A 23824-nucleotide genomic window follows, 5' to 3' on the forward strand; every position below is an offset into this window, starting at 1 on the left:
AGTATTGGGATTCCTGGTATAGTATTGGTATAGTATTTGGATTTCTATATGGACATTTGTTTTTTGTATGTATAGGATATACCCAGAAAACTATGTCACCCAAAAGAGACTTGTCTTTGGAGGACATCCAAGAAATACGATCCCTTCGCGGTGTGGTCGCTCCAAGCGAGGTCAAAAAACGCTTCAGTATTGGATCCACAAGGCTGTACGAGATATGGAATACGGCACCGGAACCATCTACTGGAGAGAAAGCTCCAAATCCAGTGTCCACAGACACATTGCCCTCGGCCATCTTGCCCCGGAGCAAGCCGTCTACATCATATTGCCTGTTGCAGAAACACCGCCTACTGCACCCAGCATCGAGGACTTCTACTGCTAGACACATATTAGATGATCCTGCGCACTAAACGCATTTGTGACAAGAGAGAAAGTACAACGAATTGGGCGAGTACACTTGGCTGCTACAGGTATCTTGACGATTATGCACGTGCAATACATGCTAACCGTGACATGAAATCAACACCGTTACTGATTAACACCTGTCTCGCTACTGTGTAACACCAGTCTCGCTACTGTTTTACACCTGTCTCAATACTGTTAATAAACCGGGTAGCTTCGCCAGTATAACGGTCTGACACAAATCCTTTCTTCGTTGATCAAATGTGGCAAGACAGATGTTACTTTCTGAACAATAACAGCTGACGCTATCTTATGGGAAACATTGGTGAGATTGGTCTCTAATTTTCAATAAACTGTTTAGGTTTATTTCCTTTTGGGATACAGGTTATAAGTCCTTGTTTTTGAGTAACAGATAATTCACCTGGATCGAAAGAATAATTAATACCATTTAAAAAGGTATTTGTTGAGATCCTTCCGGAAAAAAAATGTAAAATTAAGAAATGAAACCATCAGGCGCGCTATTGAATATTGATATCGATATATTTCATTGACTTCAGTTATGTAAAACCAGCAAAATCTGTAAGAAATGACAGATCACTTTGTCAAAAAAGAACATTTCTGTTTTGCAGTATAGAACTTCCATTTCTAACACTCATTACCGAGTAATGCTCACTCATACTAAATTGTCTCCCCTTTGAATCTCTGACCCTACAACCTAAATTGACAACACGACTCCGACGAGAGGGTGTGCACTTCATCATAGGCTCCTTACAGAGCACGAGACGAATGAGTGTAAGCTTTATGAGGAGGAGATGATAACCATAATGAACCTCAAGAAGTCTGGTGACCCGACAGTGGGTTGTCAGAAAACGCAATGTCGATGTCTGTCTCAGGCTGTCAAGCACGGCAACCATGCCTTCAGACACTCGCCACCCGCCCACAAGAAACGCGAAATCCTTCAAGGAAATGCCCGGACCTTCAGGCGTCTACTCTGTTGCCGTTCTCGGGCCCCTCCTACAGTTTCACCCGTTCAGTAAGTGGATCACGCAGGTAGCTTATCCGTTGAAAGCAAGTAAAAGTTGTGTCGTCTCGCCCCCTCTATGCCTTGTTCTGCATTACGTATTGACATAGAGGGACCGTTCATGTACTGGACAAAAATAGTTAGGGATATATATTAATTTTGAAATTGTGAAAAATGAAACATGATGTATTTATTTATTGACACACTGATAAATTTTGTACACCAAAGTATTGATGAAAACTTAAAGACTATAGGAAGAAGGAAGGTGGTCAATGATTTTGTACATGGTGGGTGTTTGGGTGTGGGGTGGCTGGTCAACTACTTTGTCCATAAACTAACTCACTCTCATGTTTTTTTTTAAAAAACGATCTATAGACTGAAAACTACGAAGCCCCTGGAAGCATATTTGCGTATGAAAAAGTAATCACAAAGTTACTACTCATAAACTCGGTATAACGACTTGCATGATTTTCAAATCTAGTATCCTCACATTTTCAACATCACACGGCTTATCACCGAAGTACACACTATAACCCAAGTATGAAATGACACGATACTCAGATTAGGGTCTGGTATTGACTGCTTGTGGTAATGTATAAAATGTAAGGACATTATTTAAAACTCGTAATTGAGACAATAAAAAGCCTCATTACGGCATTTAAAAGTCGTTATAACAGATTTTTAAAGTCGTTATAACGAGATAATTAATTACTACCTGGGAGCATACGCAAATGCCCCTGCAGGAGTTTCGTGGGAAACAGTTCAAAAGTTGTTCGACAATCTGCACGATCCGCTCAGCGTATGTTTTCATGTCAAGTGTTACCCAACGTCCTCGTGCTACTCATATCCCTCGATAGCTTCCTTCAAACGCCCGTGCGGTGGGGTAGCCAAGTGGATAAGGTGTTCACTCGTCACGCCGAAAACATGGGTTCGATGCCCCACATGGGTACAATGTGTAAAGCCCATTTCTGGTGTCCCCCACTGTGATATTGCCGGGTTATTGTTAAAACCTACCCACTCTTTAAACGTTATTGATTCTTTCAACAGCTGACTACAAGCTTGAGACAGCTCACAAGATGTTCGACAATCTTCACGACAGGTACGGCCGGACTTACCGCGTCATGCTCAACAACGGGACAGTGGTCACAGCAGACCCTGTCGGCATTGGAGACGTGTACCAGCAAGAGGGACCACAACCTGCTCGACCTGACATATCCGTCTACGTCCATTACTGTGAAAAGAACGAGAAAGAGATGGGGATGGCCGTGTAAGTTTGGAGTGCGTGATGGAATGAAGCCTTTGTATATAGCTGTCAGCAACTTATGATGAGCGGGCAATATGATCGGACTTGTACCAGAGTGAGTGAGTGAGTGAGTGAGTGAGTGAGTGAGTGAGTGAGTGAGTGAGTGAGTGAGTGAGTGAGTGAGTGAGTGAGTGAGTGAGTGAGTGAGTGAGTGAGTGAGTGAGTGAGTGAGTGAGTGAGTGAGTGAGTTTTAGCAATTTATATTCCAGCAATACTGCTAGTCGATGTTACAGTAAAGGTGTTATGGTATTTTACTACTGTGATCGTTTTGAGACAGGCCCTGACACTGTGGCAAATATTCCGCATCAACAGAGCTACAGATAACTCTCTGGGCCAATGACTTATGTACACGTCTCTGTTCATCTAAGTTGGGTATCCTAATTTTCCTTTGAGGAAGTAAATATATTGTTCCTACCTCACTCAGACTGAATGGGTATTTTGCCATTTTCCTTTAACTGTAAAAATATAACAAATTTTATATGTTGGTTTACATGTTTGTTAGTTATACTTGAAGAAACAGTGCAAGTTGCTATAAATCGCCCAATTTATCATCCCAAATTCCGTTCCACAGGAACGCAGTGTTGAAAGATGTACATTTTCATTGAAAACTAGTGAAGAATGATATTTGATGGTAAATAGAATGTCACTCTCGTGCCTGCTGATATCAGCTATGTGAACACTCGTTGATAAAGGCATAGATATCTTCAGATATTTGTAACTTTATCAACTCTTGTTGATATAATTGATATCCGTAAAAAAAACTTGGGTGAAATCTCAGTTATTTTATCTACCCACGGGTACGCACGTTAAGATTTGTCATTTTTGTGTGTATGCATGTAAGATAAACTTTATTTAGTATTCGTAAATATTTGTGCTTACCTGTACGCATGAGATACATAAATAGCTGGGAAATTTATGCAGAGACGAAGCTTATCTGTACCTCTACAGATCTGCTCCTACCAGTAGACAGCGTGTTGTGCTGGGTGCACTTTGTCAGACTGCGACTTTCGTTCGTCCTACTCATTTCCCGTTAGTGAGTGAGTGAGTTTAGTTTTACGCCGCTTTTAGCAATATTCCAGCAATATCACGGCGGGGCATACCAGAAAATGGGCTTCACACATTGTACCCATGTGGGGAATCGAACCCGGGTCTTCGGCGTGACGAGAGAACGCTTTAACCACTAGGCTACTCCACCGCCCTAATCCCGTTAGTGGTCAGGTGATAATTTTAATATGTACGTAGAACTACTACTACTACGTCGGTCAGTGTTAACGATTAATGTTAGTGGGTGAGTGAGTGAGTGAGTGAGTGAGTATGCTTTTACGCCGCTTTTATTCGTAGAGACCTGTTATAAATTATGACATCGGATGGGTGATGATTTATTTTGCAGTAGTATGTATAATGTGAATGAAGCAAACACGCACGCACGCACGCACGCACGCACGCACGTGCGTGCCAAAGTCAACAACTCTCATAACCCCCTAGTCATGCTTAATGAACGTTCCGTTAGCAATAGTCGGGGCCACATTGTATTCATATGGGGAATCGAACCGTGTCTTCGGCGCAACGAGCCACCGCTGTGAACATAGGTTACCAACTGCATTAGCACCTTTGATATACATCATTTATAACATGCACGTTTCATGTTCGACAGTAACGGCACAGAGTGGCGACGTCTCCGGACAGCGCTGTCACGACAGCTCATGCGTCCATCTTCCCCACACCAGTACCTGCCTGTCCAAAACGCCGTGGCTGATGATCTGATACAAAGGATGAAAACTCACACCTACAGCCCTGCTGAATTCAGAGAGGAACTCTTCAAGTTTGCTGCCGAGAGTAGGTGTATCATTTCAGAGTGAGTGAGTGAGTTTAGTCTAACGCCACACTCAGCAATATTCTGGTATATGACCGTGGTCTGCAAATAATCGAGTCTGGACGAGACAATCCAGTGATAGACAGCATGAACATCGATCTGCTCATTTGGAAACCGATGACATGTGTCGACCAAGTCAGCGAGTCTGACCACCCGATCCCGTTGGTCGCCTCAAACGACAAGCAGAATCGCCTTTTATGGCAAGCATATGGGTTGCTGAAGACCTACTCTAGATTTGACCTTCACGGATCGTATCATTTCAGAAAGGTTGTCAAGATTCATCCCTTTATTAATTCAAATATCTAACAAAACCTGAGTTTTTACATGGTAAACGGCAGGCTCACTAGTCTAAGGTATTTGAATTCGATGTGCATAATTGTTCCCCTTAGCTGCTTCAGGATCTGCTGACATTTGAATCCAATCATAGACACGTCCTTGCTATGGTACTTCATTTGACAGCGGTTATAGGCCAACCAAAAGCAGGTGCAACGGTACAGCCTTTAGAGTGTTTGGGTAGCAAATGTGTCCACCCAACCAAAGTAACAAAAGTGACAAAAGTTTCAATTGCACAACAACCTAATGAAACTTCATGGAGTGGAGATACATGTGAGAAAATGACATATTTCCTTAGCTTGGGTTGGACATTTCATTAGTGACAAAGTTGGTTCTTTAAGACTAAAGAATAACCTGTGGGCTCCTATTTACCCACGTCTTCTTAGGTGATCCCTCTTGTTCGTCCAAACCAATGAAAATGCTTCTGGTAGGCGACATATATAAGTGTAAAATATTTGCAGAAGTTACCAGACTAGAGGCTGTGTAATTTTTAGGTATATTTTCTGATTAAATTATTTATTTTTGTATGGGCGTTATGTACTGGCGGGTTTGGGTTGAACAAACCTTTTGTAGTTGTCGGTAGTGATGTATGCGTGTCTCTGTGTGGCTGATTGTACTAGCCCAGACTTTTGTAGTGCCAGTTCACTGAGACACCCTGCCGCAGTTAAGCATGAATAGCCCACTCGGACACATTATACTGACTCTCAGCCAACCAGTCCTTGTTGTACCCAATAATACAGTGCTCCAGACAGGCAGGGACCAACAAGTACCACATTTTAAAGTCTTTTGGTATGACGCGTTCGGGCATCGAACCCCCACCTTCATCTCTCCGAGAGGAAGCTTTAACCACTGCACCACGAAGGCGGCCCATTGACATTAGACTTAAAGGTAGCCTGTCACACAGACCCTGAATTAAACATATTCCAAGAAAGCCAAAACAACAATTCTTGATTTAAAAAAAAATCCAGGAATTGTGGAAATGTAAAGTTGGCACATATTCCAGATTTCTGAAAATAAATGGGAGTCTCTGGGCTTTTTTTTGTGAAACACATATTCATGTGAAAAGCCAGTTCCCACTCAGTCTGTTGCGTACAAGTAAGCTTATTTTTTTCGTAAATAGTCAATATATTTGCATAGACACAAAAATGTCAAACCTTAGATAAAATAACTGACGTATATTGAGAGGTTTTGTTCAGCACGTGAACTTTGGAACCTCCAGTAAATATAACAACAAACATGTAAACCAACATTAAACTTTATTATGTTACGGCTAATAATTTATCTTGACAAAAGGTATAAAAAATCCCCTCGGAACCAGGAAAATGTAACAATAACAAGTCTAAAAATTCAACATTATGTACTGACCAAAGAGCAAGATACAATGATTCACAATAGAGGTTTCTTGTACAAGTGCAACTTGTTGTTGTTTCTGTGCAGCTGAGTCAAATCTATAGTAATGGGTCACAAACATAATATCAACTCACCAAAGTTTTCAGTGAGGGTGAGAAACAGTTCTACTAAACGATCTTGAATGTAGATCAGGCTTAACGGAGAGGCAGACAGATGTAGATTGGCCGAATGATGACACACCTCCAGTGTAAGTCTGTACATGAGTCTGTGAATCCGTGTGTGTATCGTCAACACGAGAACCAGCCTCATATATAGTCACTGATTCGTGAGCATTCCAGCGAATTATGGTAGCTTCGCGATCAGCTTGAGTTTAGCAACAGTCAAAAACACACACTCATATGCAGAAGAGCGCCTAACGAGGCGCAAGTTTTACCTAAAAAGGTGTGCCGCTAAAATACCATTATCGTGATACGAAATGTGACCCCATAATAACTATCACTTGGTGTGAGTGAGGTCGAAATGATTGATTACATTACTCAAAGGAAAGTTAGGATATCCAATTGAGATGAACACAAGCGAGCAACTGACTCCGCCAGCCCAAAAGTTATCTGTAGCTCTCCTTATCTCATGTAGAGAAACGGGAGTATGGAGACTAAATGAGGCGGACGTAAAATCGTCCGCCAGCGTCGTCGTTCCTTGTGACAAACCACTGGCCAGTTGGCGCTAGTTAGGAGTTGGTATGGTATAAAATGGTATACTTAAAGTTTCAGCAACAAGGTTGCTCCAACGCCCCGGTAATTTGGTATTCAGTTGATTGTGCGTTATTTACATCTAAAACACATGGGTGATTCGGATTTTATGCCGCTTTTTGGAAATATTCGGGGAATCGAACCTTGGCTTTACGAGCGAACACCTTGACCACCGAGCTGCCTACCCTCTGCTTCTTATAACATGGGAGACGGGGTGTGTGGCATTTGGTTTGATGTTTGTTTGAAACAGAACTCACTTATCTCAGACTGCCGCCATATAGCTGGAATAGTGCTGAGTGCGGCGTAAAACTAAACTCACTCATTCACTCAGATCGATGTATTACAGTGAGTGAGTGAGTTAATATTTAACGTCACATCGGCAATATTTCAGCCATACCGCGACGAGAACATGTAACACTGAAATGGATGATATATATTTCTTAAATAAACCTGTCAGCAAAGGACAGTAAAACAACCAGAATATCACAGTTACAATTTAAAACTAGTCTTGAAAGTTAAAACTAAGATCACTATTAGGACAACACAATATAAAACACGGGCTATATATCACCAACGACAGAAGGTAGATCACCATGCTAGGGACCATGGGGACTTACAGTACATTTGCTTCCTGCATGGACCCTAGTTGGATTTACATCATCCCTTCAGCCGTTAGCAATTCAGAAAATCTAGCCATAAATTAAAAGGACACGTATTCTACGATTAGAAACAGTGGAATATTTTGATGTACTTTAAATGTTTTTGGACTTACGTACCCTCTCAGGAGGACAATAATTTTACAGTGCTTTAACCCCCCTCGAGGATACAGCCACTAACACTTTAAGTTACTAATTCAAACTTCCAAGAATAAAATATTTATCTATTTACAATTCATTTAGCAAATCTAAGTCTTTTAAAAATGCAAGAATTAAATGAGAGCTAACATTATTAAAAAGATCCTTCAAAGTTTGTGAATTAAAATCTTTATCCCTTGTGATGGAATATTCAACACAGTCAAGCAGGACATGCTTGACTGTGATTCTTTCATCACAAGGGATACAAAACGGAGGATCTTCACCTTTTAATAGATAACCGTGAGTATACCTCGTATGGCCAATGCGACATCGTCGCATAATGACCTCCTCAAATCTTGACTGACAACCCAAGTAAGTATAACCGATATAAGGTTTTATTTCATGTAATTTATTTATACCTACTTGAGTGTCCCACTTCTTCTGCATCAGATCACGGATATAAGATCTTATTGTAGCTTTATAATCTGAGTATGGAATAAGAAGTGGTGTCACAGATTTGTTGAGTGCTGCCTTGGCAGCAAGATCGGCCATTGTGTTACCAGAAATGCCAACGTGACTAGGCAACCAACAAAGGACGATGTCGCACTGGCCAGTAGCAAGATTATTGTACAATTCAATAATTTCTATTAAAAGTGGATGTTTACAAGAAATATTTTTAATAGCCTGAAGGCAAGAAAGAGAGTCGGAATAGATTATATACTGTTTATGTTTAGGGTGTCTTTGTATGTATTTGAGAGCAGTTAGTATGGCGTTAGCTTCTGCTGTGAAAATAGAGCTATTATTTGGTAATCTAAAATATATTGTTCTGGATCCAATGACAGTGGCGCAGGCCACTGCTCCACCATCCTTGGACCCATCTGTAAATATGGGTTTATAATTGCTATATTTATGTTTCAATTGATTATATTCTTGTTGATACTGTAATTCATTTGTTTCTGATTTTTTAAATGTAGTTAATGTTAGGTCAACTTGTGGCCTAACCATCTGCCAAGGAGGAGAAGAAAGAAAACGGGAGGGAGCTATATTTTCCAGCTCAATGCCGGCTGAAGAAAGAAAGGTTTAATTCTAAGCCCCAGAGGAGGAACAAGAGAAGACTTCTTGTCGTACAAATCCTCATACAGTGGATTGAACACACAGTTATATGCAGGGTTAGATTCATTAGAGTGTAATTTAGTAATGTATTGTAAGGACAATTTAATACGGCGTTGTGTAAGAGAAGGTTCATCAGCCTCAACGTAGAGACTGTCAACAGGTGAGGTTCTGAAGGACCCAAGACAAAGTCTTAGACCTTGGTGGTGGATAGAATCAAGAAGTTTCAGGTTGCTTTTACAGGCTCCACCATATACGATGGAGCCATAATCAAGTTTAGACCGTACTAATGATCTGTATAAGTGGAGGAGGGTAGCTTGATCCCCTCCCCACTTTGAATTTGAAACAACTTTTAACAAATCTAGTGCCTTCAGGCATTTAGCTTTAAGGGATTTAATATGCGGTAAGAATGTTAAATGAGAGTCGAAAATTAAACCCAGGAACTTGGCCTCCTTTACAACTTTGATAGGGGTGCCATTTAAAGATAATTCTGGGTCCTTATGCGGCTTATATTTTCTACAAAAATGTATACAATTAGGTTTTGATTTAGAAAATTTAAAGCCGTTTTCAAGACACCATTTATTTATTTTATTTAAACACAACTGTAGTTGCCGTTCAATAGTATGCATATTTTTACCACGACAAGTGATCCGTCAATCGAATCGTTTAAAACCTTGGATAAACTGTTGATCTTAATACTAAATAAAGTGACAGACAAAATACTGCCTTGTGGAACACCCTGATCCTGATTATAATGGTCAGACAGGGTAGAACCCACTCGGACTTGAAATTGTCTGTCTTTTAAAAACTGTGATATAAAAAGAGGCAAACGGCCTCTCAACCCAAAGTCATGTAAATCCTTCAAAATACCATGCTTCCATGTCGTGTCATAAGCCTTCTCGAGATCAAAGAAAAACGACACAGCATGTTGTTTATTGACTATAGCATTTTTAACGAAGGATTCTAAACGTACCAGATGATCAATAGTACTTCTATTCTTCCGAAAACCACATTGAATATTTGTAATGAGGTTATTGGTTTCCAGATACCAAATTAATCTGTTATTTACCATTCGCTCCATGGTTTTACAGACACAGCTGGTTAAAGATATCGGTCTGTAATTGGAAGGATCAGTAGGATCCTTACCAGGTTTGGGTATTGGAACCACAATGGCATTACGCCATGAAGGAGGAAAGTTTCCAGATGTCCATATTTTGTCAAATATATCCAAAAGTGTAACCAGACATGGTTCAGGTAAGTGTTTCAGCAGCTGATAATGAATATTGTCATCACCCGCTGCTGTGTCATGAGCTTGCTCAAGAGCAGTATATAGCTCATGTAATGAAAACACTTCATTATAGTCTTCACCGTTATCTGATTCAAATTTAAGTTTTATCTTCTCCTGTTGTTTCTGGTATCTCTGAAACTCAGGGACGTAATTTTCTGATGAAGAATTTTTGGCAAGAGTTTCGCCAATTTTATTTGCAATTTGACATTTGTCAGTAATTAGATTATCACCATCTTTGAGATGGTGAACGGCAGATTTTGAACCTTTGCCTTTAATTCTTTGAACCATGTTCCATACTTTGGACATTGGCGTGCGCGAATTAATTTTGGAGATATAGTTCCTCCAAGATTGTCGCTTACTTTGTTTAAAGGTACGACGCGCCTTTGCATTCAGTATTTTAAATCTGTATAAATTATGGACAGTTGGGTGATGGCGGAAATATTTCTCTGCCTTTTTCCTTGCTTTTCTAACACTTTTACAGTCTGTCGTAAACCATGGCTTTCGTACATGTGGAGTTGTAGAGGATCTTGGTATGCACTCATCAGCAATTACGTTTAAAACGTCAGAAAATACCTGAATAGGATCAGCAATATCACTGAAACATTCGGGTCTTAGTTGAGATGTGCATTGAGTTTGAAATAAGGACCAATCCGCCTTGCAAAAATTCCATCTTGTATAAGATGAAGAATCAGTCGGAGAAGATGCAGATACTATCGTTGGAAAATGATCACTTCCACAGAGATTGTTGTGAACGGACCAATCAAATTCATTAAGTAGATTAGAGTCTGCTAGAGACAAATCTAGGGAAGAGTAGGTGCCTGTTGCAGGATGTAGATAAGTGCTTAAATCATCATTAAAAATGCACAGGTCATTATTTGAGATGAAATCTTCCAGTATTTTACCTTTAGTGTTAGTATTTGTACCACCCCAGAGTGGATTGTGACCATTAAGATCACCCATTATAATGCAAGGTTTCGGAAGTTGATCATAGAGAGCTTGCAGATCAGTCAGGTGAAGTGTTGAAGAAGGCGGAAATTAGAGTGAGCATAATGTAAGGACAACATGAAGTGTGAGTCTCACTGCAGCTGCTTGGAGATTAGTTGTAAGTGGTATATGGCTGTGGATAACATTCTGCTTAACAAGGATTGAGGACCCACCAGTGGCCCTTTCACCCGAAGGTGAGAAATAATGATAGGCATCGTACTGACGTAAATGGAAAGTATCTGTCTGTTTCAGATGAGTTTCCTGCAGACAGAACGATGATGGTGCCAGATCTTGGACTAATAGATGTAACTCATAATAATTAGTCTTCAGTCCTCTACAGTTCCATTGTACTATATGTTTGGAAGACATTATCTTTTTGGTGGATTGATTGGGGATCTATACCCCTCACTTTCTTGGAGGGCGACAAGCTCTGTGCCCTGTGGTGGATGTTTTCTGACACATCCATGTCCTCGAGTGAACCATATTTATTGAATACTTTTATGCGATTATCTGAACCCTTGGGTGGTCTACCAGTCTTTTTCCCATTATCTGTTCTCGGTTTGACAGTACTTTTAGACTTTGAATTTGTTTCAGAAGGAGTCTGTTCTGTAGATTGTGACAATCGTTGTTCTTCAGACTGAACTGTAGAAAGCACACGGGCGTTCACATTTGTTTCTGAAGTCTGAGTAGATTGTTCAGGCGTGGAAAGTTTCGGGTTATCGGTTTTAACCCAAGTCAGGTCTGTTTGACACACAATCGATGAAGTTGAAACTTTAGGCATGGTTTCAGAAGGTACTCTGACCACTGATGCATAAGTTGCATGAGGTATTGATGATTCCACAATCTTTTTAGCATCAGCAAAGCTAACGTTTTGAGTGAATTTTACTTTGTTTATTTCCATTTGCTTTTGCCATATTTTACATTCTTTGGAAAACGATGAATGATTGCCTGAACAATTCGTGCATTTTTTGAAAGTGCTAGTGCAGTCTTCCGTTACATGAGATGTCTCGCTACAATGAGCGCATGTCACTGGCTGTGTACAGGTGTTAACTCCATGACCATATTTTTGGCATCGAAAACACCTCAACGGATTTGGGATATAGACTGCAACTGCGATATTACAGTATCCCACTTTAACAGACTTGGGGAGAGTTGGAGATGAGAATGAGAAGAGGTAAGTGTTTGTGTTCATCAATTCATTGTTTTTCCGGGTAGTAAATCGTCGGACATATGTCACACCTTGATCTTTCATTTCAGACGCAATGTCCAGCTCCGACATGTCAGCTAACAAATGGTCTCTGTCTCTTATGATGCCTTTAGAAGTGTTCAAGGTTCTATGGGCAGTGACTGAAACAGGAATGCTAGCCAAAGTTTGCAGTGTCAATAGGTTGGAGGCCTGCTGTTTTCGATGACATTCAATCAGTAGGGAGCCTGAACGCAAGCGTTTGATGTTCTTAACGTCACCCGCAACGCCATATATCCCCTTAGAAATAATGAAAGGATTCAACTTGAGTGGAGTCTTGTCAACAGTGTCAAGAACAAGGAAACGTGGCCAATTGTCTGGTACAGTGGATTCATTCTCTTCATTGTCGTTGTCAAGTTGTCGCTTGGTCTTTTTGGAGGGAGTTTGGTAAGCCATAGTGAGCTTATAATTGTTTCATCATCCGAGCTCCCCACCCACCACGGAGTATCACAAGGACAATGCTAAAAACAAACGGATCTCCAGTTTGCAGCACCAAGGATACACGGATGATATACTCCAGCAGAAAAATTAAAAGTGTAATCATTCCACCAGATTGGCCCATGAGCCACCGCCTTCTGGGCATACGACTCTAGGCAAAAACATGAAAGTGTATAGTTGAAATGAAGGAGGTCCAAAAATTCGCCAAGACTTAAAAAGATACAATTTCCAATTTTTTAACATTACATAATGTAATGCTCAGGGCTTGGCGTGACCAGCCGATTGGTTGAACCGGGCCCATTCAACCACCCGTCTAGGTGAAGTCAGGGCCGAAGTGGTGTATTAGGCAATAGGGACACGGTTGCAGGCCCCTATTGCCCTCAACCACCAGGATCCCCTCCTCCACCGACACAGGGCCGCAACCCACGGCAAACGGGTTGGTGGACCAAATATCCCCCCGGGTCCACAACGGGGGTGTCGGCGAGCTCTTAGCGTTACCCAGCACCCACCACGAGGAGGTGGCTCGCCACGGGTGCCTCGATGTATTACACTCGTTTTAGGTATTTATTGATGTTTCAAATTATTTGTGGGGTCGGAACATTACACTTGCATGAAAGTGTATATTGAAGTTGGTTGTTTTTTTTTTTTAATGCCACACTCAGCAATATTCCAGCTAAATGTCTGGACATAATCGAGTCTGGATGACATGTGTCTACCAAGACAGCGAACCTGACTACCCGATCCCACTTTCGACAGCGAACCTGAGTACCCGATCCCACTTTCGACAAACATTGGTTACTGAATTCTAACCCGGATCTTGTATACTGCAGATGTGAAAGAGATCTGTTTGATTTGACTTCGGTTTAACAGAAATTAGTTCTTAGCTTCACCTGCCGGGCAAAGAATGTATCCACTTTGAAACTGGACTTGACCTTAGAATGGGAAATTTATACCAAAACAATCTGAAAACAACCGCCATGACTGAGTTCTGCAGTCACAGTTAAGACAGAGTTAAGAAACGTGCGTAGTGGGTTACTTCAAGCTCAAAATGAACGTGAAAAACATGCACCTGTGATGTATTTAATGTAATCGACATCATTGCGTGCATTGCTGATTATAATCATGTAACCACGTGCTCAAAACAGATGGTGACGTTACTCGAAGCAAAAATGGATTTCGTGAAAAGCGTGCATTCAAATTTGTCAGTGTTGTTAAAAATACCTTATCGTCGGAATGGCCTGGTTTCAGTTCATATTAGATCGTATGAGGTGATTTCTTGTGTAGTAATCGTGGTGTCCTTGACCTATGGGCATTGAAATAGTGTACAGTTTTTAATAGCCAACGCCACTCAAAGTAAAGTTTGCGTCGACAAGTGTTTTCTTCGCCCAATTATATTTTCATTTACTCTCAAACCCTCTCAATCACACCCAGGAGACAGGATCGTTTGTAAATCCTGCTGGGGTGAATGAGTGAGTTTAGTTTTACGCCTCAATCAGCAATATTCCAGCTATATGACGGTGGTATGTAAATAATCGAGTCTTAACCAGACAATCCAGTGATCCAGTGATCAAAAACATGAACATCGATCTGCATAACTGGGAACCAATGACATGAGTCAACCAAGTCAGCGAGCCTGACCACCAGATCCCGATAGTCGCCTCTTAAGACAAGAGTCGCCTTTTGTGGCAAGCATGGGTTGCTGAAGATCTGTTATAACCCGGACCTTCACGGGTCTCCTCCTGGGAAACCTTTCTTACAGCTCGTACCCGGTGTGATCCGCCACACAAACGTTTCCTCATACCTGTGGATTAAGGGGATATGAAAACCATTTAAGACCTTGGAACATTTATTGACGCTGAAACGGACGAAAGCACTATTAACTATTAACGCACGCACGCACACACACACACACACAGAGTGCACGTAGTACACATCCTTGGCTTGATGAGAAATTACCTTCCACTCTTTCATAGTCTGTTTGCAGCGTACCGATGAATTTTACTTTAAACAGAAACTACAGATAAATAGAGTGAAATTAACACTACGAATCATCACAATTCTACCTTTCCATCTGGACATTTAAATCCCATAATATTAGTCAACTTAGGTTAAATGTTGTTTACCAAACAATCAGAGTTTGAAAGCGCTATTTTTGGTTTGTATTACAAGGGGTAAGCGCAGAAGTTGGAACAGTGAAACAAATGCACGTGCGATACGTGATGAGCTTTAACTAAGACCAACCCTACTTGTTCTCGGTGTTTCATGTAATGTGCATATCCCATCGTCAAACAAACAAATAACAGCTATTTTAAACTATGATCTAGTTGACAACATACCTACTGCTGTTGCAGTCAAATACCGTTATTTCCAAGTTGAGAAAGGTGGTTGGTGGAATACGGATGGACCTTTGTTTAGGTTTTACTTGGGGGCAACCATACGGTCGACATATCGGAGTTCGACATTGCAGTGTCTAACTGTGTATGAAAAGTAATCGTATCTTTCAGGTATTGCCGTTGTAGCCTTCAACAGACGTTTGGGCTTCATGTCCGACGACTTAAGCACAGTGTCGCCAGAAAACGACGAATATCTTCGACAGGTGAAAACGTTCTTCTCCATCATCGGCTAAGATGGCAGTACACCCCCATTCTACAAAATATTCCCCACAAAGTTTTACCATGCGGCGAATGTCGGGTACAGGTAGGCTGTTAATATTGCATCTTGGATTACCCGATGTTTTCGGTGTGTAGTGTTACCATTGTCACCAGTTATGTCTGATTATCCCCGGCGTTCCAGCAAAGAGCGCACCACTAAGCTTAACAGGAATGGGGTGAGTGAGTTTAGTTTCGTACCTCTTATAGCAATAACACAGCAATATCACGACAGTAGGCACCAGATATGGGCTTCACGCGTACCCACGCGGAGAATCGAGCCCGGGTCTTCGGCGTAAGGAGCGAATGCTGTAACCACAAGGCTACCACCGCCCCTTGAATGGCTGCAAAGTTGCCGAGGCAGCGTTCATACGATACTCTCTCACTCGAGCACGACATGTTTCTTGGGTTTGACCAAGGTGGTAAACGTCACTTCCGGTTGTTCTGAGTGACGTACACGCGCACTCACTGAGAATGGTGTCTTCAGTGTTTGTTTGTTTGTTAGCTGTTTAACGTCGCACGCAGCAATACAACAGCTATATCCAGTGACTAACATCGTAAACATCTGCTGGATACTGGATACAATGGCATACGTCAACCAGATCAGCGAGCCTGGCCAACCGATGCCGTTTGTCGCCTCTTAAGCATTCGTTGCTGAAGGTCAGATCTGACCAGATCTAACCAGATCTAAGCAACATTCCTACTGGTTCCTGGAGGGGACGGATTGATTATCACAAACAAATACGTGAAGTGGTTCAGAACAAATCATTTTTGTTTTCAGTTACGGTCGAAAGGAAGTGAAACGTGCTATGGAAACGATGGAGACGCAGAAAAAGGAAGGGACGTTTGACGCCGATGCTCCGAATCTTATTCTCACTCTGCTGTCTAATCCAGCGCTATCCATTGGAGACATTACTGCACTGCTACAGGACCTACTGGTGGCAGGGACAGATTCGGTGAGTATCATGTTGTTTCAGATAGGGGAGGGAGGTGGGTAGACATCACAGCACTGCCACAGGACCTACTGGTGGCAGGGACAGATTTGGTGAGTATCGTAGCGTTTCAGATAGGGGAGGGAGGTGGGTAGACATCACAGCACTGCTTCAGGACCTACTGGTGGCAGGGACAGATTTGATGAGTATCGTGGTGTTTCAGATAGGGGAGGAAGGTGGGTAGACTTCACAGCACTGCCACAGGACCTACTGGTTGCAGGGACAGATTCGGTGAGTATCATGTTGTTTCAGATAGGGGAGGGAGGTGGGTAGACATCACAGCACTACTACAAGAGATACTGGTGGAAGGGACAGACTCGGTGTGTAGAATGGTGTTTCAGATAGGGGAGAAGGCAGAGAGACATCACAGCACTGCTGCAAGGCCTACTGGTGGAAGGCACAGACTCGGTGTGTATCATGGTGTCACAGATAGGGAAGACAGCACTGCTGCATGACCTGCTGGTGGCGTGGATAAATCTATTAATGGTAAAGTCCTCTCTCATTTCCTCAACGATATTAATGCAGCTCTCTTTCTCTTTGCATGATGGTTCCTGCGTGCACAGACGGCTAAGAACATGGAGTGTTTCCTTTTTAATCTGGGCTGCCACAGAGACATACAGAGACGCCTATATGAAGAGATCACAGAGGTGGCTGGACATGCGCAGTCTGGACGTCCGCTCGAGGCAGGACAGATGGAAATGATGTCGTATTATAGGGCCTGCCAGACAGAATCATTTAGGTATGTCAGAGTAACTGTACACCTCAAAGTGTGTCAGAGTAACTGTACACCTCAAAGTGTGTCAGAGTAACTTTACACGTCAAAGTGTGTCAGAGTAACTGTACACCTCAAAGTGCATCAGAGTAACTGTAACCTCAAAGTGTGTCAGAGTAACTGTGCACCTCAAAGTGTGTCAGAGCAACTGTACACCTCAAAGTGTGTCAGAGCAACTGTACACCTCAAAGTGTGTCAGAGTAACTGTACACCTCAAAGTGTGTCAGAGTAACTGTACACCTCAAAGTGTGTCAATGGTTACTATGTTATGAAATATGCTTTGTACCTTGCATGTGTTGCCAAAGGAAATATTTTGCTGCGTTTATTTTTTTCTGTGTATTCCTGATTTTACAATGTCTTTGTTTGCTTTTCTTTGATATAATAATTTTGCTCAAGTACCTTGATGCAGTATATTTGTCAGATACCGGGCTTTTTCTTCACGAAAGAATCCCGGATAAATGCCATCGAGAGTTCTTTTAGTAAGAATGAGGGTCTAGCTAAATAAAGCAATGGTGTAGCACAATACAACTGTCAATACAATACACTATTCAGTTACAATGACTGACTAGTGTAAAAGAATAATTAGGTTACCATACAATTAATTATTTTGCGCGGGGGATGATGGGAAGGCTAATGGTTAAAGTGTGCTCTCGGCATGGGGTTCTATTCTCCCATCGTGATAGTTCGGGAATGTTGCTAACAGCGGCGTTAAACTGTACTAGTTTACTTTTAAATTATGCATACTGGACGCACATTTGCATCATAAAAGCCCTATTTAAGCATCGGCTTCAAATCTATGAGTCATGTCAATTTAGGCATCGTATATCGTATACAGACAGACAGACAGACAGACAGACAGACAGACAGACAGACAGACAGACAGACACACACACACTCACACACTCACACACACCGCCTCATGGAATTACTCTTTACAACCTTCTCTTTCTCACCCACAGAAAGATGTACCCTATCATGGTGGGTTCCCCACGTATCATGCCCCATGATTCCGTAATTGCAGGGTTCCATGTGCCGAAAGGGGTAATGTATTTCATGAATTCTGTTTTCACGTTTCATACGAGCCAAAAGGGCAGAGTTGCTTAGTGGGTCGTTCGTCACGCCAAAGGTCCATGTTCGATTCTTCACATGAGTACAATGTTACTGAAAGTGGTCTAAAGCTCAGCACATTCACTCACTCATGCGAACCAAAGCAAGTCATTTCGCAATGTCCAAACTTTTTAAATGTCTCCACTTCAACCAACCGATTTATTCATCCTTATTTGACCCCAGTCTATGCGTCTCCAAGAATCTTCGCAGAATCTTCTTTTCGCAGAGGTCCAATTTTATATGTACTCAGGCTCCAAGACTTTCCCTATTTGAAATGTCATCTGTGTCGTTCCGTGCAAACTATTGTGAACCAGAAATGTAATTTGTACGAGTTGAGAATAGGCTTACATCTGACCTACAGAGTAAGATTGGGTTCAAATAAGAAGTATTGTAAAATTATTGGCCCCCTGAGAGGGTACGTAAGTCCCAAAACTTTCAAAGTAAATTTCAGGGTTTTAACCGTATTATTAGTAATCTTTTTTATCTTCTTAAAAATTTTAATTATCGCTAAAAACGCCTACAATCGCTGGCTGCTGAAAGGATGAGGTAAATCCAAGTAGGGTCCGTTCAGGTAGCAAAGGTGCTGTAAGTCCGCATGGTCCTTAGTGCTGGGATCAACCTTCAGTTGCCGGTGAGCTATGGCTCGCCCTTATATTGTACTGTTGTCACAAGATATGTGTTTATGGTAGTGTACTAGGTTTATATTAAGAACTGTGATATTCTAGTTGTTTTACTGTTCTGCGATGACAGGTTTTTGCGTTATGCATTTATTAATTTGACAATTGATATAGAGTTTTCTCGTCACGATATGGCTGCAATATTGCCTATGTGACGCTAAGTTTAAACTCACCCAGCCACTCAAATGAGAACAATATGACAAAATAACACGAAATAGGAATACGTGCACAAAATATAAATAAGACACATGCCCTGACACCTTTCCCCGTGATCGATCATAAAACGTCAGATTTCTAACAGAGGTTTCAGGACCACGTGTGTTAGTTATCTATTGTACACTTATCCATATATCGAGTTATTTATATCTTTCCTTGTTCTTATTTGAACCCGAAAGGGACTGTTTTGTAACTAGTTACTCATATAATTAGCATCTCTGCACAAACGTGAAGTTTTTCACATAATTTATAGAAATCCGTGATATACCCGGACCTCATTAAAATTTAGACGCACAAGGAGGGTTAATGAATTTATCACAGGCATAATTACTGTTACACCACGCACATCACCCAACAAAGGTTCCCATTGGGCATTTTTCATGTCTGGAGTAAATGATAACCATTATACATTAAGGTCTGTTGTGGCAAATGTATTACATGCTATGTAATGAGCACATGGAGACAGACATTGTACCCACAGTGTCAGGATACGCCCTTATACTACAATTGCAGGGGTCGCAACCTAGTCAAGAATTCTGGGGTTATCAGGGTAGTCTCGGAAGAACAGCAATAACAAAGCAAAATCCAGTCACATGGAATTGCTGTAGATCAGTGTCCATTTAAAGAGTTCGCTTGTTACACCTAAGACTTGGGTTCTATTTCCCAGTTGGGTACAATCTGTGAAGACCATTTCTGGTGTCCACCGTCGTGATATCGATAATGCCGGAACATTGCTAAAAAGCGGCGTAAAACTATGCTCACTCACACACTGAAGTGCATGATGTACGTCATATCTGACGTCACATGCGTGTATAATATGCGCAAGCACGTGACGTCATCGCAGTCGCGTGCATGTTACGCCTTCAAATACCAGTTTTATCACATCATCATTCGTAAATATACCGTCATAAAACAGCCTTGCTAAAAGCACCATCCACCTACCTCTTACGTCATTGGTAGCCATGTCAACAATTGTGAGTCGAAACGGTTACCATTCATAGATAGATCACTGTCCTCCTTTAATCTATTAGTTAAGCGATAAAGCCCATGACGCGGGATGCCAAAACAGTTACGATGCATAACCAGCGCCTTCTGTCTATTATCTTTCATAAGTTCCACCTACTGGCTCAAATCTCACTGACAAATTTGAATTGACACTGTACTCATTCCTGTCAATTTCAAATACTATCGATTTCCCTGGAAATGTACATAACCGCGATTTTCTCTCTCAGACCACAGTGATATGCAACAACCGGAGATTGTTGATGGACGAGGAATATTTCCAGAACCCCACATGCTATGATCCAGACCGGTGGCAGAGGGATAAACACAGGAAATACATTAGTAATATTCCTAAATTTGCCAACTTGCCCTTTGGCTTCGGTGTACGGAATTGCCTCGGCCGGAGATTTGCGTTGCAGGAGATTTGGCTGGGAGTGGTGAAGGTAAGGATGGTTTGTGAATGACTGCAATTGATTCATGCATCCACGTCTTTGGTATTTTTTCATGTCAATAGACATATAGGTCACTGTACCAGTTGGGGGCGTCACTTTGGGGTAATCGAAAAAATGCGTAAGGTGGAGGGGTTGTAAATTAGATCGGAATTATTTTCTGTAGATCCCATTTTCTGTAGGGCTTTAGGTTGTCTCTGCCCTTTTGGTATTTTGGCTAATAACGAGAAATGACCCCTCAGCTCTGGCTCTCCGATTTTTCACATCCTGACTGTGCCAAGTGAGACGACTGCTGGACACTTTTACGTTAACCACCGTCTCTTATGTTTGCATAACCTACGAAATATTGGAAATACGGACTTATGACACACATCACGGGCAATATATTTCCGGGACACGACCGATATTTGATGACATAAGCCAGGAACGTGTGGACATGACATTTAAGGTTGCAATGTGGTAACCATGTGCTCGTCACGCTGAAGACGCGGGTTCGATTCCCTATATGGGCAAATTGTGTGAACCCCATTTCTGAATTTCTAAATGTCTAAAGAACAACCAATATCTGATATTATTTGCCTAGTTTTTATATATACTATTTTAGCAAAAATGTCTGGAAATACCAGGTTTTTTAAAAAATAACGTGATAAATACCACGAAATCAAGCAATATATGCACACTTTGTTAGAAGATTGTTTGCCCTAATGATCACTAAAACAAAGTCATTTCCGGTGAGACAGACATTCTCCTTTTGTCTGTAATTCTCACGAATCTGTAACACCGCCCCCCTGTGTCTGTAATTCTCAATTAAACTGTAAGATCCTCTCCTTTTGACTATAATTCTTACTTTATCTGTAACATCCTCTCATTTTGTCTGCAACGCCCACATAATCTGTAACGTCCTCTCCATTTTTATGTGATATATCTGTACGACCCACTGTAAGATCCACTCCATCTTCTGAATTTATCTGTCCACGTGATCTGTAACGCCCGCATGATCTGTAACGCCCTCTCCATTTGTCTGTAACACCCTCTCGATCTGTTTGTACATACCGCTACATCATTCTGTAATAGCCGTTCCATCTGTCTGTAAGATTCACTCAGTCTGTAACAGGTACACCATCTCTCTGTAACACTCACCCCATCTGTCTGTACGTGCCGCTCCATCTACACGTATCTGTATCTGTATCTGTATCTCCATTTGTCTGCAACACCCGCACTGTCTGTAATACCCGCTCCATCTGTCTGTAGGAGCCGCTCTGTTTGTTTCTAAGAGCCACTAGGTCTGTCTGTAACACCCACTCAATCTGTCTGTAGTACCCGATCCAAATGTCTGAAAAAACCGATCCACCTGTCTATAACAAGCGCTCAATCTGTCTGTAACAGTTACTCCATGTCTAAAACCTACAGTACCTGTCTGTAACAACCACTCCATCTGTCTGTAGGAGCCGCTCCATCTCTCTGTAACACCCACTCCAACTCTCTATAACACCCACTCCATCTTCCTGTAACAGTCACTCAGTGTGTTTATAACGACCATCTGTCTGTAACCCCCGCTCCATGTGTCTGTAGCACCCGCTCCGTCTGTCTGCAACAAACCCATCCGTTGGTAATGCCCACGTTTCTCGACATTGCAGATCCTCCAGAGTTTCGAAGTCATCGTCGACGACGACGATGTGGGGACGGATATTGAGTACCACACTTTCATCCAACCCGCCAGACCTGTCCGGTTCACCTTCAAACCAAGGTAGACATGCGAACGATGCAGCGGGCATCACTGAATGTACAAATGATGTACAAGTGATGTACAAATGATCACATGTTCATTGACGGCACTGATGATAATCGGGAACGGGGACGCATTACAAAGCCATGGAGTGCATTATTGAAAATCGATAGAATTCGCCGAGTTGCGCCCCCTGTAGTGTCAAGATCCGCCGATTACTGGTTTCGAATACGCTCAGATAGTGAGCCATTCTTTTGTCCCATATTCAGTGCTCATGTTTTTCGTATCACATTACGCTGACAAACGGTGTCGCAACCCAACACCCGTGCACTGATAAACACAAGTTTTGACAAGGAAAAACCTTTCTCTTATCGTCAGGACTGTTTCACTGGTTATACAAGTGCATCACACACTGCTCACGTGCCTCGTGTGGTTCTTTAGTGAATGACCTTGGCACGTGTACGTTGCACTTTTAGAGGTCAAGATTAAAGCATCAAAACTGACATTGATATTTTGCTTGTCTTAACGCCGCATTCAGCAATTCAGCATTCAGCCTGTGTCTTGAATACTACACCTTCGGCCTGTAACATCGACGGTCGGGGTAGAATACGTCTTCAGCAACCCGGACTTGCCACAAATAGCGACTGTGTCTTGTGAGGTGAGGCGAGGCGAGGCGAGCTGTCTTGGTTGACACATGTCCTCGGTTCCCAATTGCGCAGCCCATGCTGTTGATCACTGGATTGTCTGATCCAGACTCGATTATCAAAAGACTGCCGCCATATTGCTGGAATATTGCACATTCATTTGTCATTAGCACTTGCAACACTTACTATGTCTGTCTGTTACATCCGCTCCATCTGCCTGTAACAAAACACATTTATTTTCAACACTGATAGTCAGTAACACAAGCTCCATCTACCTGTGATAAACGGGTAATAATTCACTCTGATATCACTCTGATATATCCATCTGTCTATAGACTTACGTCTGAAACTCCTACTCTATTTATAACACACGCTCAATTTGTCTGCAACACACATTGAATCTGTTACATCAACTCAGTTTATCTGTAACACTATGTCCACCTGTCTTAAACGTATAAATGGCTGTAACACCAATTTTCTCGTTTGCTTTTATTAAGATGACATACCTCTTGTTAGGGGCCGTGGGACAGTCTAGCGGTTAAAGCGTCCACTCGTCACTCTCTTGTACCACATTGGTACAATGCAGATGACCCTGGTTTAGCTGTCCACATGGGACGGTGGTGTCTCCTGCCGTGACATCGTTGGAATATTGCTAAAAGTGGCGTAAAACCACACTCACCTACTCGCCTACTCTATCATTTACATA

At 41.9% G+C, this 23824-nt stretch overlaps 1 pseudogene; it reads left to right on the forward strand.

Moving 5' to 3' along the window:
* Window positions 1-1103: 1103 nt before the first annotated feature.
* On the forward strand, window positions 1104-23592 carry LOC137286527 (probable cytochrome P450 49a1; annotated as a pseudogene).
* The last annotated feature ends 232 nt before the right edge of the window (window positions 23593-23824 follow it).

The sequence above is a fragment of the Haliotis asinina genome, chromosome 6, assembly GCF_037392515.1.
Source record: "Haliotis asinina isolate JCU_RB_2024 chromosome 6, JCU_Hal_asi_v2, whole genome shotgun sequence".
NCBI lineage: Eukaryota > Metazoa > Mollusca > Gastropoda > Lepetellida > Haliotidae > Haliotis > Haliotis asinina.